This window comes from Lissotriton helveticus, chromosome 3_1 (assembly GCF_964261635.1).
Source record: "Lissotriton helveticus chromosome 3_1, aLisHel1.1, whole genome shotgun sequence".
Taxonomy (NCBI): Eukaryota; Metazoa; Chordata; class Amphibia; order Caudata; family Salamandridae; genus Lissotriton; species Lissotriton helveticus.
In genome coordinates, this window is record NC_136061.1 from 578,858,232 (window position 1) to 578,877,567 (window position 19,336).

Consider the following 19,336-nt stretch of genomic DNA (forward strand, 5'->3'; position numbering starts at 1 on the left):
GCAGCGAAGGGTTTCAAATGTGTTAAACTATTGCTATTATGGCAGTAACCAGGGATCAGGGTGGAGGAAATAAATAATGTGCTGATCCCTCAACAAACTTCCAGTCTTATGATAGGGTTGCCAGCTCATTATTTTGATGTCACAGATGGTATAAAAATAAGCAGTCACCTGAACTTGTATTTTCAACACTTGTCTGAGCATACTTTGAACAGCAAATATAAATAGAAATAACTTTTAATTGTTTTCTAGAGCTGCCTGAATGATCCATGACTGATAATAAAAGGGAATAAAGACAGAAAAGTAACATTAAAAATGAATACCTACTTCTTATTTATAAACCATATTTAGCAATTTGCAGGCTGTTTAAACAACACATGGTTGGCTGGCATTTTGTGCGCCTGCCAGTTTAATTTTAAAAGAAACTTTCAGGGACATTTTAAGGATTTTGCTGGCTTTGGGCCAAATGTATTTTGGGGGGCCCTGTTCGGACCAGCTTTGATTTTATGATCCAGTTTCAGCTCTTTCATGCCTTCTTTGGTCAAATACTAAATGTGTGTACATCTATTATTCAGTGATAGTGATGTGTGTTTTCAGTATGTAACACAACAGCAGTTCACTAATATTACTGCAAACAATCTCTGTCACACCCTCCCATTTCTCATATGTGAGGTCCTGTATTGAGCTAAAATAAACTTTTTTAATAGATGTTGCATGACACAAACACATTTTGTCTGCAAAATGGCTGTAATAGACTCTTACACATTAAAAATGAATGATAGTAAAACGCTGTTTACAACTTTGTGTTTAAAAACTATTCAAGGTAATGAGGGCAAGACTCTGTAGAACAGAGCTGGCTCTTTCAACCCCCCCCCATTATCACCCCCCCTCCCCCTTTGAAAGGGTGGGGCCCTGGCCCAGAGCCCGCTTTGCCCATGCCTTAAAACTTCTATGGAAACTTTGTCTCCTTTCTGGGAAGAGCTAACTCTCCCAGGAAGGGGTTAATTTCTACAGCTGAAATACTTCAGCTGCAGTGGGAAGCAAGGGGTCTCCTCTGCTAAAACTGAAGGCGTGTCTGTTTGTTTGTTTGTTTTCTTTCATCTTTAGCAGAGGAGACCCCTTGCCTCCCACTAAAGCTCGAGCATGTCAGCTACGAATTTAACCCCCTCCTGGGAGAGTTATCAAGACAAAAGAATGGGTCGATTTCCCCTCCCTCCCCCCTCCAACCATACTGGAGTAAACTCTAAGAAGGCTTGCCACGGACACAGGAAACAAAGAGAAGATTGGAGTGGAGAGCGCTCCCCCCCCTGGGATGGTTTCCCCCCCCCCCCCCCTGGGGGGGGCGCGCCCCACAGATTGAAGAACTCTGGTTTACTGTGATCTCCAGCCGTCTTATGCATTAGACCAAATCCTGTATTTTTCCCCCCTGGTTTGGATGACCGCTGTCATTTGAGACTGTATAGTTTGGATCCTTAGGCATTAACATTCATCAGTCTCCTGACAATCTTCGAGATGGCAATTTAGGCAAGGGGATCTAAACACTTCGCAACAGATTACATTTTGGTTCTCCTTGCAGTAATGGGTCAAATAGCACTGGTCAAAATGGTCGTACTCCCACTTTTATTGTATTTTTTGCTAATCTCCGATTGCTCCTTCCCTTTTTTAAGGCTGTTGATAGGATGCTGGCCATTTGGGTTTATGGGTTCCCGAGTAGCGTGCTACTCACCGAAAAAGCACTTAGACGCCTCGTCTGGGGTAGTAAGTGCTATATCCATGTAATTACAATACAATTCATTATGTCTATACTACGCATATGCCTTAACTACGCATATGATTTGTAAAGGAAATTAGCGCTCTAGCATTGCAGCAAGTAAGCGGAGGTGTTGGAGACTTCCTGCAGACGACATTCTAAGTTTGGTGAGTAGTTACATTACTTTTATTACAATTTCAGGGTGGGAAAAGGGCAGTTTCTAGTACTGAGGGCGGTTTTAGGGCTTGGGGACTGGTGTCAGCTAGTTATTAGGGCAGGGGCCAGGATTTAGGGCTCAAGACGGGGAAAAGGTGCAGTTTTTAGGGCTGGAGGTCGGTTTTAGGGTTCAGGATGGTGGAGGGGCTGGGGTCGGATAGTTATTAGGGCTGGGGGCTGGGTTTTAGGGTTCAGGTTGGGGGGTAGGGGTAGTTTTTATGGCAGGGGAGGGGATGTTTGTTGGACTGGTGCCTGGGTTTTTGGGCTCATGGCGAGGGGTCTTGGGTCTGATCTTTACCACGCATATGGCTATGCCAATCATGCCTTTACAACAACATTTGTTGTAAAGGCATGCATGGTAAAGACATGCATGGTAAAGACATAGTCATGGCTGAGACCGCATTGTTTAGGCGTGTGTTGTTGAGGCATGTGTTGGTCTGTCATCAACCAAGATAAACACATCTTAATATTTATCCCATGGAGTAAGGATCATTACACTGGATCAAGAAGAATCAAAACACTGCCTTTCGTACAGCACACTGCACACCGAATCACTTTGAGGCACTCCTAATTGTTTGTTAGACAAAGGAAATGAAACATAAAGATAATATTTTCGCAAAGAATAACATAATTTTATACTGCAGGGAAGGTGTGATTTGCCCCAAGATCTCCTGGTTCTGAAGAATGCAACTGTGCTGCCAGACACAATCTCCTCCCTGGGAACCCCAAGAAATCATTAATGCCAATTCAGACATTTTATACTTCTATGAGAAGATCCTGAATATCGATTAAAAAATATCAGTTGTGGAGATCCTTGAAATTACAGATAATGGCAAGAATAGCATTATTGAAAATAGTAATGCTGCCACGTGGTCCACACACTTGGTTTAGAGACTTAAATGAGTTGTTGCGGCAACTGATTTGGGATGGCGACAGGCATCGGGTCTCTCTAGCCCCAGTACATTGCCCAACGGCTAGTGGGGGACTGTGAGTCCCCGAATTCATAATATATTTCTTATTGGAGCAACTTCAGCGGCTGGCCCACTGGCTAGCAGGACTTCTGGTGGAGGAAATGGGTGAAGCAGGGGCACAGAGGGCTCTGGATGCTTAATTACTGGGAGTGAAGGTGAAACTGACAAGGTGACATGCTCTGTTCAAATCCCAACGTACAAGAATGAAAGCATGGGTGGCACATGTTTCTCTGTTCAAGCAGCCAAATTATGGAACTCTTTATCCTCCAACATAAGATCCACAATAACCACCTTAACTTCAGAAAACTACTCAAGAATTGACTCTTCCCCACATAACCACCATACGCAAACAGAAATATACAGCATATTCCTCAGTATATAAGCATTTATTTGGAATATAGATATGTACCTGTTTATATGTATTTTGCTTTGTGTAAACATGTATAATAATGACGTTGTAAAAAATTAGATATTCATTAGTTCTGCTTAACAAACGTACATATTACTGATAGTTACATTATTCTATGTGTTTAAAATGTATATAAGTGACTGCATAAATAAGTAAATCTTTTATCATAACTATTTATCTACAACTACTTCACTATTGAATTACAAAAACAATCTATTCTTTATAACTTCTAATTCCACATATCCAATGCACTACCCTATTTTTCACCCTTTACCACTCTCAATACATCCTCTACCACAACTCTTTGACTCATCTCAAACCTCTTTCTACTACTCTTTCCAATGCACTACCCTATTTCTAACCCTATACCTCTACCAATATATCCTCTCCCTCCACTCGCTCACTCATCCCAAACCCCATACCACTACTATGATCCCCAAAATAACCCTCTCTAGACTGTTCCCTACTGTACCCCTCCATGCATCATCTCATACCTCTTTTACTATTCAGATCACCCAAACAAGCCTTTCTAAACCCTTCCCTCTGACTCTTTACCCTCCACCTCCCTTTTACTTATCCCAAGCCTGCCCCTACTGCTATGAGCTAAAAAGAAATCTAAATCTTTTCCTCTTCTATCCCCCCACTATCCTTTTCACTAACATGTCCACCACCCAAATTGATTTCATATTTCACTATACTAACTCACCACTAATCCTTTATGGGTTCCAGAGTAGCGTGCTACTCGCTGAAAAAGAACTTGATGCCTCTTCAGGGGTAGTAAGTACTATATAAATGCAATAACAATATAATGCAATACAAGTGCATTGGAGATCGATGGATGGTTCGCCACACTGTAGGTGTCGGAGAGCAGTAGAGAGATGGGCATTAACTAAGGGAGCTGGCAAAATGGTGGAAGAGCAGAGAGGGGCTAAAAAAAGACCTACTGCAGATCTATGGATGGAAGTGCTGTCAACTTTTGTCGAGGGGGACAATGGAGCAGGTAGATTACCTTTTTGGAGGAGTTAAAAGGTGGGCCACTGGGAGTACCTGGGCCTTTAATCTTGTGAACTTTGGGAAATAGGCGAATAGGGCATATGGCAATGGTAGTCATATATAAGAACGATGGGCTATGTTAAGGAATATGTTAAGGAATATGGAGTGTGGGATCTAGAGAAAATGTTTACAATTATATTCAAAGTTGCTAAAGTGGGTATGTGCATTTTCGGGACAACAAACCTTGAAGTTTGGGTATTGTTAATGGGATTTAACTGAGAACCCAGGAAAATGTTGGTTGAATGACAGTATCATTCACTTATTCTGGGGGCATAGACCTAGTGGCTTATATTGTATTCATATCCTGTAGTTGAATTGCCTCCGTACTACAGATGTACTGTTTCTACATGAAAAACAGCAATAAAACAGTTTTCAAAATATCAATGGTACTAATCTCAAAATCAAAATATAGGCCCTCATTATGATGTTGGATGCACCACCCGATATCCAGGCCATCGGTCCGACCGCCGGATTACAATACCGGCAGTCAGAGCGATTATGTCAGGGGGAAAGACCGCCACCACCGACTGGCTGTAATCTTTTAAAGGTTCTTTTTGGGTTGGGTTTTAAAAGAGTAATGGGTTGGCGGTGTTTTATAAAATATATATTTTCATAGTTTAATTATTTTAAATGAGATTTATTTATTATTATGTTGTATTAGCATATTAAAGTCTTATTTTGGGGATTTTTAATGGGGTTGTGGGATTTATTGGGTCCTAGAGTGTGTAGTGTTTTGGAGTAAAATTATGATTTGTTGATTCAAATATTTTTTCCTAAAAATAGTTGAAAATCCTGATATATATATATTTAATTAAATTAATGAATAGTCATAAAACTATTTGAACATTTTTCAAAATATTCAAAATATTTTCAATACATTCAATTTTTTATGTAATTAGATTTCAATTTGATAAATAAGTGATTTCATGAGAATAAAACATAAATAATAATGTTTAATCTATTTAAAAAATATTATTAATAATACAGCTTGATTTAAATGGGTAATATTTTGAAATTACTTGAAAAAGTTAAAGTGTGTAGAATCCCACATTTTGGGATATCGCAGGGGTCAGCACATCCAAAGTGCAATGGATGAGCCTCACCCTGGGAGAACCATCTTTGTGATCATGACGTCTCCCCCGCCAGGCAAGTATTGGAGTTAGAATAGTTAATATGACCACTGACCAGGTATATGCAATTATTATAATGGGTGTTGGTCCTGAGCTAGAATAGTAAATGCCCCACCCAAATTATATGAAATTACCACACTGTTCATAGGACTGGAGATGGAAAAGCACATACGCTTGCTCCCAATTACATGAAATGTCCCCAATATTTGTTGGACTGTAGTTAGAATAGTAAATTTGACCTCTCTCCCAAATATATGCACTTACACCAATGTTTGTTTGACTGACGTTAGAATAGTAAATATGCCCATCACGCACTCCCATTCACATGCATTTACCCCAATATTTGTAGGACTGGAGTTAGAATAGTGGAGATGCCCACCCCAGTTATATGTACCTATGCCAACATGTGTTGCCACAGAGTTATAATTGAAAATGTGCATCTCTCCTTCCAATAATATGCACTTACCCTAATGTTTGTATGACTGGAGTTAGTATAGTAAATGTGCACCTCCCCCAAAATATATGCATTTACCCCAATGGTTTAGTACTAGAGTTAGAATGGAAAATATACCCTCTCCCTAATTATATGTACTTAACTCAATGTCTGTAATACTTGACTTAGAATAGTATATATGCCACCACACCAATTATATGGGTGCACCCCAATGTTTGTAGGACTGGAGTTTCAAATAATAAATATGCCCCCTTAAGTGTATGAAATTATCTCAGTCTTTATTGGGCTAGAGTTATAATCGTAAATATGCCCCCAGTTGTATGCAAATACCCCAATCTCTGTAGAACTGGAGAGTGAATTGTAAATTTGCCCCCTCACCCTAATTAGTTACATGTAAATACCTTAACGTTTGTAGTACTGGGTATATAGTAGCAAATATACCCCCTAATATATGCTCTTACCTCAATGTTTGGAGGGCTGCAGTAAGATTACTGTATATTTTCCCCTCCCCCCAATTAGATGTGCTTACTTCAATGTTGTTGGTATGGAATTAAAACAGGAAATATGCTCCACCCCAAAACATTTGTGGGATTGTACTTCGAATAGTAAATAAGGCTCTGGCCAATTAAATGCATTTACCCCATCATTTGTATGTTCCTCTACTCTCCAATCAGATACACTGTTGTTAGGCTGAAATTAGAATAATAAATATGCTTCACACTAAGTTATATGTAGTTATTGCAATATTTGTAGAACTGGCATTAGAATAATAGATAACAGGACATTTTTATTTTTTTAATAAATAGTTATGTATTGTATATGGTTTTATGTTTATTTGGATTTTCCTGATCTTGTTTGACATTGACATTTAGTTTTTTTTAAAGTAATTTATTAATAAATTTTTTGTCAACTCTGTATATAAATATGTATTTATGTTAGTGTAAAATATGTGTTTAAAGATGTATGTTAGTTTCCTAAAAATGTAAGTTTGTTAAAATGTTTTTACAGTATCTCATGGTTCTTAAACTAATTTTAAAAATTAAAAAAATAAAAATAAAAGTTTTTGTGAAGCTAATTATTAGTAGTATCAATTATATCCTTATTTTATTTAAATAAACATTTACAAAACTATTTGAACATTTTCAACTTTGATGTATGTTTTCTAAATTAAATATTTTATAGTATAAAACATTCATATTATTTTGCGGTTATGTTTAAACTAAAACATGTATATTTAAGGTCTAATTATAAAACTTATTCTAAATATGTAATATGTATATATGATGAGCTGAGGCCTTTGGGCTGTAATAGAATACATGTTATTTGACCACTGTTTGCCTCCTTCATCCTTCCCTCTGTATGCTCAAAGATTATTGGTGACTGCAAAGACAACACACCAGCTGTAGGTTCAGGGGAAGGATGTATAATTTGGATAAGACAAAGGGCACATTCCAAGGCTTTGTAGGGGGGGCCTGCTTGCTTAATCATTCCGGTGACTGCATCTAATTTCATGCCTCTCAAATTCCATATCGCTTTTGATACAATTCCAGCCACACACATTAACCTTTGTAGCATGTCCATCTATACATTAATAAAACACAACTATTGTTACCCAAAGTAGAACCACAAATACACTACTAACGTAACTGCCCTAAACCCAACAACACTCCACTTGATGACAAAATCCTTGGAATTACAATGCAAGGGCTGTGATGTTTCTTTGAATGTATGTAATATTAATACATGTAAAATAATATAACACCCTATAAAGCTTTGGGGGGCCTTGCGAGACTGAATGGAAGGAAAATATGAATGGAAAGGAGGGGACAAGATCCAGGGAAAAAGAGAGAAGTTGCTGGATAAAAAAACACCAAGAAAGCGATTGCCAACAAAAATATCTTCAAAAAATATCAAGAGCACAAATATCAACTTTATGTACATTGCATGTAAAATCAGAAGTTATTGTCAACAAAAATATAGTAGATCGCGATACCATTACAAAAGAGCATATCAAATTTTAAATATTGTATACAATAGGAGTGATGGTAATGGATTCCCCTAAATGGGTGCGGGTCGTTTCACCTCTATTACCCTCGTGTATACATGACTATGATCATGAATCGCATGATCTTGAAATGCATGTGCCAGTATTACAACAAAGGGCCTCATTAAGATGTCGGTCAAAAACGAAACCGCCTGACTCCTTGTTGGATTTGGTCTTGACCCAACTGATTATAATGCTTCCGAACACCGTTCGGAATGACCCCTATTGACTTCAATGGGAGCCTGTGTTCCGAATGACAACACAGGCTCCTATTGGAAAATACTTCCCATTGGCATCTCCTACAAATGGAGCTATCCGCTACTAAAATGCCAATTTCTAATTACATTTTAAAAACATTACATTTCTAACAGAAATGTACAAACTAGACTAAAACAAATCAAATACAAACATTATTATAATATTAATAATTTATAAAACTAAGATAATTAAAATAGCAAATAGAATTACTAATATTTATCAAACTAAGTAAAATTTATATTTCAAACAACTATATTAAAATAGGGGTTTACATAGAATTTTATTTTAATAAAATAACATGATATTCTTACCTTCTATATTCTGTATTATGATATTTTTGACAACACAATATTTTTGACACAATATTTGTGTGTTTTTATTCGATATTTTATCAGAATACAGAAAGAGAGCCTTGTTAATGTTGTGGTCTTCTCAAATATGCCAGTATTTCACCAGAGCCTTGTATTTCACCTCTGACAGATGTTTGGAAATGTGATCCATTTCGCTGCCTTTTTTTAAAAACAAGTGACAGTGGTCAAATCCGTCCACTTGTAGCCATCACTTATAATAACGTCAGTCAGATGAAAGGATGTGTAGAGACCTCCTGGTCCTGTGTGTTGCTCTCCTGCCATTGCTACCACCCAGCCTTGTCGTATCGGCAACTTTCCCCCAGCTTCGAGAATGTTGGTTCTGTCCCAGTTGACCACTGCCGCTGACGTCTCCTGGCCTCACCTCCATTTGTATTCTACTCTAAATTTGTTTAGCACCCTTAAGGAAGGATTTAATTTAATTGGGTTGGGTTTATTGTTATTTCTATTTTGTTCAGTGCACTTGGGGTGTCTCCTGCGGTTTTTCAACCCGTTTCCCGATCTCCACCCTCCCGGCTCCCTGCTAGCCCCTATCACCTCCCATTACTATAAATCAGGGCCGGACTAGCCAGACCGGCCATTGGGCATTTCCAGAGGAGGCTGAAAGAACAGGGGGGTGGTTTTGTTCCGGTAAGGGCCGGTTTTGTTACTGAGTCCGGGTTGTGCAGTGGTGCTGCAATATTGGCCCCTAGTAACAAAAGCAGCAGGGCTTCAAACTGACAGCCGCCCCTCTAACCCCTGGGAGCTGGTCTGACAAAATTGCCAGGACTGCTTTGTGTTCCAAGTCCAGCCCTGCTGCAAATGGAGACGCCTACGGCCCCAGTGAGCAGCCTCACACCTCCTGATCCTGTGCGCTGCTCTCCTGCTACTCCTGCCGCCCAGTCTCAGGGTATCGGCACCTGGCACCGTGCTTCGAGGACATCGGTTTGGTCCCAGATAACCGCTGACTTCCCCTGGCCTCATCTCTATTTTTAGCCTCATTATTTTTATTCTACTCTAAATTAATTCAGCACACTTTGGGAAGGATTAAATGTAATTGGGTTGTTTTTTTAATTTTTTTAATTTTGTTCAGTGCACTTGGGGTTTCCCCTGTCATTTTTCCTGGAATTCCTGACCCCTGCCCTCCTGCCTCTCTGCCAGGAGGGCTCTCTGCCCTTCCACCTCCCAGGACTACAAATGGAGGCTGCAAGCGGGCCATCCTGCCTAAGTTCCCAAAGGCAAGCCTATCTACACCTGTCCACACCTGGACCGTGCCCAGCGCCGGGACCCCTGCACTTCCTGCTACCTGCTAATGCACTGCCAAGAAGCTCCTGGACACCAAAGCAGCAGCTGCTTCACTTCCTTCCTGCGATCAAACAAAGGACCCTTCACCTGCTGCGACTGCTGATTCTCCTGCGACACAGCCCGCAATGAATTCTGCGCCACTTCTGCTCAGAAGACTACAAACAAACCAGAACCACTCAAATGCATCCTGATCATCACTCACTCCCTCTGCAAACACGCCATGGAAAGCTGGGACACCATCTCTACCATCTCCCCTGACGTGGCCTTCATCACTGAAATGTGGCTCAATCCCTCCTGGAACCTCAACATCACTACTGCCACTCCAGATGGCTACAAGATGATACACTACGACCGCACCATAAACACGGCCGGGCATCAACATCATCTTCAAGGAAACCATCCAATGCTCAGCCACCAACGACGACCCAACGCCACTCTTGGAACATCTCAAATTCCAACTACAGACCGATGCGAAGACCATGATAGGAGGCACCCTCGCCTATAGAGCCCTGGGGCTCCGACTACACTTCTGTAATGCCATCTCCAATCTCATTGCCACTCTAGGCATCGACTCTCCATCACTACATCATTCCCGGTGACAACAATTTCCATGTCAATGACACCAACTACACCACCCTCCTAGAAATCCTAAACCACATTAGCCTCACCCAATAAGTCACCAAGCCCACACACAAGCCTGACACACACACTATGCTATCTTCACCTCCAGCGACAGAATCAAATTCACCCACGTCACAACCAGATAGCACCAGCTATACAATCACCACCTGGTAGCTGCTCACCATGCAGACCACCACAGCCATCATGTCATCCATCCACTCTGGGGCATCCAATGACTCCTGCCCCCACCATGTCTTCAACCTCAGATCCAACTCAATCAGCAGGGAACTCACCAGTATCCTCAATACCTCCTTCTTCACAGTAACTTTGCAAGACAGATGGAAGCACGCAGAGGTCAGTCCCCTCCTACAGAAACCTTCGGCCGACCCCAGCGACGTCAAAAATCACCATCTGATCTCCCTGCCCCCCTACGCAGCCAAATTACTAAGGAAGGCCATCAACCAACAGCTCACCGAATACCAGGAACAAAACCACCTACTTGATGCCTCATAATCCAGATTCTGGGCCAACCACAGCACAGAGACCATGCTGATTGCTGCCACAGACAACAGAAGAACCCTCCTCAAATGCAGAGAAATAACGGCCCTGATCCTCACCAACCTCTCTGCTGCATTCAACACCATCTCCCACCACACCCTCATTGACAGACTCAACAACATCGGCATACAGCAAGCACCCTCAAATGGATCACATCTTTTCTCACAGGACGCACACAGAGCATCCGACTGCCCCCTTCACTTCCGCACCCAAGGACATAATATGCGGCGTAGCCCAAGTATCATCCCTCAGCCCCAAGTTCATCAACATCTACATGACCCCCCTTGCAGACATCATCATATCCCATGAACTCAACATAATCTCCTACGCAGATGACACTCAACTGATCCTCTCACTCACCGAGGACCCTGCAAATGCCAAAACTAACTTATACAACGCCATGACCCAAGTAGCTTATTGGATGAGAGACAACTGCTTCAAACTCAACTTCGACAAAACAGAAGGACTAATCTTCAGGATGTACACGTTTGTATGGGACCACAGCTGGTGGCCAGCAGAACTTGGAACACCACCTACACCGACAGACCATACACGCAACCAAGGCATCATCCTCGACAGTCATCTGACCATCAAACGACAAGTCAACGCAGTCGCCTCCTCCTGCTTCCACACCCTCCACATGCTGCGCAGAATTTTGGGATGGATCCCAATCAACACCAGGCCCTCATCACCAGCCGCCTCATCTATGGCAAAGCCCTCTACACTGGAATTTCTATCGGGCAACTCTGAAAACTCCAGACCATACAGAACACCACAGACAGACTCATCCTGGACCTCCTGTACCACCCCAAACTGACCCACATCACCCCTCACCTCAGAAATCTTCACTGGCTCTCCATCCAGAAGAGATGCCAGTTCAAGGTCTTGATACGCAAACAAATGATAGACGGGATGCAGAATAAATCATACATTCACCGCCAGTCAAGGAATCTGGGTTAAATCCATCGTTCTTTTGCGCACCATGCCACCCCAGTTTAGACACAGCCATATGCAAATCTGTCTTGACCATGTGCCTCATGGGAACAGTCCAGACCAAACTGCCAGGCCAGAGCCTCTTCTGGACCGGAAAAAAGCATACTGGGACCGGTTTCTGGGTATTACCCTACATCAACCAGGCTAGCTTAAATCCAATGGCACAGTAAGCAAGGGACCCACGTCTGGGCATACCCAACCCACTTAGGGTGAAAAGTGGTATGCAAACAAATGATGGACGGAATGCTGAATAAATCATACTTTCACCCCAAGTCAAGAGATCTGGGTTTAAGTCTATCGTTCTTTTGCTCGCCATACAACCCCAGTTTAGACCCAGCCATATGCAAATCAGTCTTGACCCTGTGCCTCATGGGAACAGTCCAGACTGAACTGCCAAGCCATATCCTCCCTTAACCAGAAACAGGCATCCGTGGACTGGTTTCTGGGTATTACCCTTAATTAGCCAGGCTAGCTTGAATCCAGTGGAACAGTGAGCAAGGGACCCACGTCTGGGCATACCCAACCCACTTAGGGTGAAAAGTGGTACGCAAACAAATGATGGACGGAATGCTGAATAAATCATGAATTCGCCCCGAGTCTAGAGATCTGGGTTAAATCCATTGTTCTTTTGCTCACCATGCCACCCCAGTTTCGACCCAGCCATATGCAAATCAGCCTTGACCCTGGGCTTTATGGGAACAGTCCAGACCAAACTGCCGAGCCAGATCCTCCCTGGACCGGAAACAAGCATCCTCGGACTGGTTTCTGGGTATTACCATTCATCAGCCAGGCTAGCTTGAATCCAGTGGCACTGTGAGCAAGGGACCCACGACTGGGCATACCCAACCCACTTAGGTTGAAAAGTGGTACGCAAACAAATGGTGAACGGAATGCTGAATAAATCATACATTCGCCCCAAGTCGAGAGATAGGGGTTAAATCCATCCTTCTTTTGCTCACCATGACACCCCAGTTTAGACCCAGCCATATGTAAATCATTGTCGACCCTGTGCCTCATGGGAACAGTCCAGACCGAACTGCCAAGCCAGATCCTCCCTGGACCAGGAAACAAGCATCCTGGGACTGGTTTCTGGGTAGTACCCTTCATCAGCCTGGCTAGCTTGAATCCAGTGGCACAGTGAGCAAGGGACCCACGTCTGGGCATACCCAACCCACTTAGGGTGAAAAGTGGTACGCAAACAAATGATGGATGCAATGCTGATCGCCACCGTTCAAGAGATCTGGTTTAAATCCATCCTTATTTTGCTCACCATGCCACCCGAGTATAGACTCAGCCATATGCAAATCAGTCTTGACCCTGTGCCTCATGGGAACAGTCCAGACCGAACTGACAAGCCAGATCCTCCCTGGACCAGAAACAAGCATCATGTGACCGGTTTCTGGGTATTAACCTTCATCAGCCAGGCTACCTTGAATCCAGTGGCACAGTGAGCAAGGGACACAGGTCTGGGCATACCCAACCCACTTATGTTGAAAAGTGGTACGCAAACAAATTATGGACGGAATGCTAAATAAATCATACATTCCCCCCCCCAGTCAGGAGATCTGGGTTAAATGCATCGTTCTTTTGCTCACGATGCCACCCCAGTTTTGGTCCAGCCATAAGCAAATCAGTCTTGACCCTGTGCCTTATTGGAACAGTCCAGACCGAACTGCCAAGCCAGATCCTCCCTGGACCGGAAACAAGCATCCTGGGACTGGTTTCTGGGTATTACCCTTCATCAGCTAGGGTAGCTTGAATCCAGTGAAACACCGAAACCGGTCCTAGGATGCTTGTTTCCAGTCGAGGGAGGACCTGACTTGGCAGTTCGGCTGGACTGTTCCCATGAGGCACAGGGTCCCGACTGATTTGCATATGGCTAGGTTCAAACTAGAATGGCATGGTGATCAAAAAAACATGGGTTTAGGCCCAGATCTCTGTACTGGGGTGAATGTATGTCATTGTTCTGCATTCTGTCCATCAACTGTTGTTTTTGCATTTGTCACCCCGAGTGGGACGGGTATGCCCAGACGTGGGTTCTGTGCTCTCCACGCCACTGGAGTCAAGCTACCTTGGCTGAAGACGGCTGATAGCCAGAAACTGGTCTTAGGATGCTTGATTCCGGTCCAGGGAAGACATGGCTTGGCCGTTCGGGCTCGACTGTTCCCATGAGGCACTGGGTAAAGGCTGATTTGCATATGGCCATGTCTAAACTGGGTTGGTATGGTGAGCAAAAAAACATTTGATTTAGGCCCAGATCTCTGTACTGGGGTGAATGTATGACATTGTTCTGCATTATGTCCATCAACTGTTGTTTTTGCATTTGTCACCCCGAGTGGGACGGGTATGCTCAGATGTGAGTCCCGTGCTCTCCACGCCACTGGAGTCAAGCTATCCTGGATGAAGACCGCTGATAGCCAGAAACCGGTCCTAGGATGCTTGATTCCAGTCCAGGGAAGACATGGCTTGGCAGTTCGGGCTGGACTGTTCCCATGAGGCACAGGGTCAAGGCTGATTTGTATATGGCCGTGTCTGAACTGGGGTGGTGTGGTGAGCAAAAAAACAATGGATTTAGGCCCAGATCTCTGTGCTAGGGTGATTGTATGACATTGTTCCGCATTCTGTCCATCAACTGTTGTTTTTGCATTTGTCACCCCGAGTGGGACCGGTATGCTCAGACGTGAGTCCTGTGCTCTCCACGCCACTGGAGTCAAGCTATCCTGGCTGAAGACGGCTGATAGCCAGAAACCGAAATCCATTGTTTTTTTGCTAACCACACCACCCCAGTTCAGACATGGCCATATGCAAATCAGCCTTGACCATGTGCCTCATGGGAACAGTACAGGCAGTCCTCAACACACTGGTCTATCTCACCAGCATGTTTTAAACTGAAATACTGCTAGAAGGATAAAAAGTTTTAAAACAGAACACTTCACATTTTGAAACTTTGACAATGTTTATGTTCCTTGTTTTTAATAGCCTTGAGCGTTTCCAATCATGGGGCTCCAGAGAAGGGTCCAGTCTTATGATTCTGCTGTTTGTGGATTAACATATTCCATGCTGCTCTCTAGACATATCCTTTGTGTAGTGATGCCTCCCACAGCAGGGTAATCTCTTGCTTGGACCACCACCAATAGATACACAAAGATGTGTGAGCTTTCTGCACTTATCTGTCATCAGTCCAACTGAAAGTGTGATCCAGGAAAAGGAAAGGTAGGCCTCTCCTAATGGGCCCCTACCCTGCAGCTCTACCGCTCACCTCTACCATTTACCAAAGGGAGGTGTTTCAGGAAGTCCAATCAGCAGCAACTTGCTAATTGAATTTCTAAAGGGAGCCCTGTGACTTTGCCCCTCACCCAAGTATCTGGATATCAACTGTCCAGCAACAGGAATGCATGCAATACACTTCCATTGTCTGAGGAAGCTCTCCTTGCTCTCCATCTTGTGCACTGTAAATCAGAGGCAATCACACTGGATTAGACTTTTCCTTGTGATTAATACTGTGAGCCAAACTTGAGGATGAACATCAGCGGTCTTCCACTCCTGCATTTGCAGAGCCTCCATTTTTGATGTTTGCATTAGTTATCCATTTTCTCACATTGCTATGATCTAGAGGTTACTGCTTTGTGTGCAGCCGAATGTTCTTGATATTTCCCTATATATGCATCCAGTCTTTACTATGCACTTCCATCCCTTACAGTGGCGTAAGGGATGGGGACCCGACCTCCAGGGGGGGGCCCTCCGGCACTATACACAGGTGGGCCTGAGAGTTATTTACTGCGTGTCCCCTCCAAGCACTTTGCAGTGTCCCTCCCCCAAGTTCCAAGTTCCATTACGCCACTGAGCCCCTGTGCTGATCAGCCTTCCTTGCTGAAGCAGTGGTCTGACAGCAGTCCATCAGTGGACAGCCTTTTTGCCTTGAGACAGAATAGTGCATGGTTGGAAACTGCTTTCTGAAGCATTACACTAATAAAACATTTATGAATGAAGACAGAAATTAAGCTATGTGTAATGGAATGGGGTGCTCCAGGATGGTTAAGTGCGCATAATGGCCGAGGTACCTATCAAAAGTACCTAATATAGCACTGTCTTCACATGCAAATAATTTTTTTTCTGCAATCGTGCATCCTCAAATGACATTATGCAGTAAGAAGCATTGGCAAAGCCAATAGGTCTAACTTAAGTGAGCTACACCTTTGTCAATGTTTTGTAAAGGTTGCACAGCAGCAATGGCATTTTGTAAAAAAGCACTATGATGAGGCTAGCACTGGGTTTGTCATAGCGCTTTTATGAAAATTTGCTGGTGGAGGGCCGTGTCCGATGCATCTTGGAGGATGGGAGAGCGTGCAACAGGGTGGTCGGAAATGCCTACTGCCCCATGCTTCCACCAGCAATAAAGAAAACAGTATGATGAGTCGAGCTCTGGATGCATCACAGCACTTAAAAAAAAAAAATTCAGCCATGCTGCACAGCAGCTGTGTTGATGTGCAACATGGCAAAAAACATTGACAAAACTAATAGATCCCATAGGCAAGACCTGCTGGCTTTAGCAATGCATTTTTCTGATGGGGCAGAAGGGTGGGAGGGAGGAAGCAACAATGCAGAATGGGATGGGGCAAGCAATAAGGTCAGGCAACAGCACGGGAGGCTGGGAGGAGTCAAGCAATAACTGTTGGAAAGGGCAAACAAAACAACACAGGATAGGAGGATGGGTGGTAAAGCGACTACGCAGGCAAACAACAATGCAGGGTGGTAGGGGCAAGCGACAACGCAGGATAGGAGAGTGGGAGGGGCAAGACAAAACGGGGCAAACAAAACAACGTAGGACTGTTGGGAGCGGGAGCAAAAATGCAGGGTGGGAGGGGGCAACCATTAGAGCAGGACAGGAGGCGAGACGACCTGCAATTACATGCACTCTTATGAAGTGCTGCAACTGAAAGAAAAAAGTAGCTTCAAAAGCACGAGTACTGGAATGATATGGAGCAAGTAAGCAGTGCTCGGGCTGTGCTCCAGGTGAGTGACAAACACACAAAAAGGAAGTGATGTCAGCATGCAGTAGCAAGAAAAGGAGAATGACAATGAAGCAAACCAATGGTAAGCGATGGGCAGGCTCTAAGCCCCCTGTATGGAAACAAAATGTCTTGCAAGTGACAACACATGTGCTATCTCAGATGAGAACTACAAAGCACCCTCTATATTTCTAAAATCCAGTACAAAAACTGACCATTAGTCAAAACTTGATTGTCTCCTTTGCTTTTTACATCGAGGCTGAGCAGCGCATGTGCTGCTATGTGAAGCTTGCTGTATTGAGGTAGGGACTTGACGCTCCAACCCTCTCCTCCCACATTTTTCATTGGCTTGTGTCATTGTCCACTGTAAACTGTGGCTGTTCATTGGTCAAAAGGCTTACTAGTCCCTCTTTGGCACCGCCTTGTCTCATTTTGTAACCTCCCATGGCGACACCCCCTGTTACGTGTGTTGTTGCTCGGTAGGCTTTAATTACAGCAGGACACGCTCTCTTCTAATGCTTTTTTAATTTTTATAGCATGCATTTGCAATGCAATAGGTCTCACATTTGTTGAAGCTATGAGGATGCCTTTTATTTATCTGTTTTAAAAACAACAGATAAATAAAAAGCATTGTCATTTACAATGCCAATAGCTCAAACTCTCATAGCGAGACCTATTGCATTGCAAATGCTTGTTTTCTTTTAAATGTCACTCTCTTTCCCTTCTATTCTTTCCATGCCTTTTCTGTCCAGACATGGCCGGCACAGGTAAGAGCGGTGGGCGGCGGGGTGGGGTGGGGAAGTTGACAGAAGACTGGGAAGGTAAAAGTAAATAAAAAAGGAGTAAAACCACTTACCTTGCGTTCACCGCATCGCCGACTTGGAAATGCATTTATAAATGTTTGCTCATGTGTAATTCATAGACCCTGTGTGCCTTATTCTTATGTTAGCCCATTTCTGCTGGGCTGAAATTTATTTTCCCTAATGACTCTAATAGCGGGGGTAGATCGAATTTCATGTGCATGTTGGATTTGTTCTTTCTCGCGTTTCCGTTGCAGGTGGAGAAAGTCGCCTTTATTAGTCAGAATAACGTCTTTTGTTTTACGAGTTAGGTCTGGAGAGGAGAAGATACTTTTTGCGAAAGTATGTTGATAATTGGGAGACGGTGTTCTTTCACACTGGAGATGGGCTGGGAATCAAGGTCACCGAGCTAGGAGCTGAGAGTATCAGGACATAATGGAAAATCCCCTATGTGAGGTATGCAGGAGGATGAGGGGATCCTGATGCAAAAGTGGGTGTGTTCTGTGTTTTTGCATTTTGAATTAGGGACAGTGCCCCGAGGGAGGGGACAGGAGAAGGGATGAGGAGATCGGAGGAGAGAGTAGGAGTATCGTAGAATGAGCTCTGTAGTTTGGCTACTTGACCCATACAACGTGAGTGTACTTCTTAGGAAGTCTTCACGCGCTGACACCTTTTTCTGATTTTGCCTGGGGAATGCTAAGTAGGGATGTCACGATAGTAGAAGTGTTCGGAAGACTAATGCTTCTCTCTTATCAACCGCAGATGAAGACTGATCTCGACGTAGGGGCAATCATTGCCTGCGTCCTGGTTCTGGAGATTGTCATTCTTTTCCTGCTTCAATGATTGTTTGTATGTCCAGTTATTTTTGGCTTTGTAATAAACCCACTAACTTGAATCTCGGAATCAGTGATTCTTCAGAGTCGTGTCTCTATCTAAAGTTGACTAGACTGTATAAATGAGTTATTTCTCCCCTCTACACTTCTCAGCAGGCAATAAAGGTCCATCGGCCGAGGCTTCCATAGTAAGTTGCCAGTGTAGAACTCAGCCTTATCAATACTTAGGATTTCATTTAGACTTTGGAAAACAAGACTTAACTCTTTCGGGAGAGAGAGTTATCTCCTATGGCGTGGGGTCATTTTGCAGTTTTCACTGTGCTGTACAGTCAGTTACCACACACAAGAACATGATAGAACACAATGTAATGTCTACCAAATAGCTGTATTGTAATTAGCAGAATGTTGGCAAGTTGTTGGAGGCCTTCCAAATGAATGCAGAAGGATTAAACTGGATCCTAACTGCGACGTGTTCAAAAACGGGAAACAAAAATGTATTTCCTTTCCCACAATGGACGAGGCAATAGTGATCGAGGCCGCGATCTGATTATCAGTAAGGAGAGCTCCTTGGCCATGCGCTAAAAAGCA

General features: G+C 43.3%; 1 non-coding gene across 1 annotated transcript; it reads right to left on the reverse strand.

Annotated features, from left to right (window-relative positions):
* Positions 1 to 5,385: 5,385 nt before the first annotated feature.
* LOC144825715 (U1 spliceosomal RNA) lies at positions 5,386 to 5,550 on the reverse strand. The gene has a single exon (XR_013609523.1). It is a non-coding gene; the product is annotated as a U1 spliceosomal RNA (small nuclear RNA).
* Between the last annotated feature and the right edge of the window lie 13,786 nt (positions 5,551 to 19,336).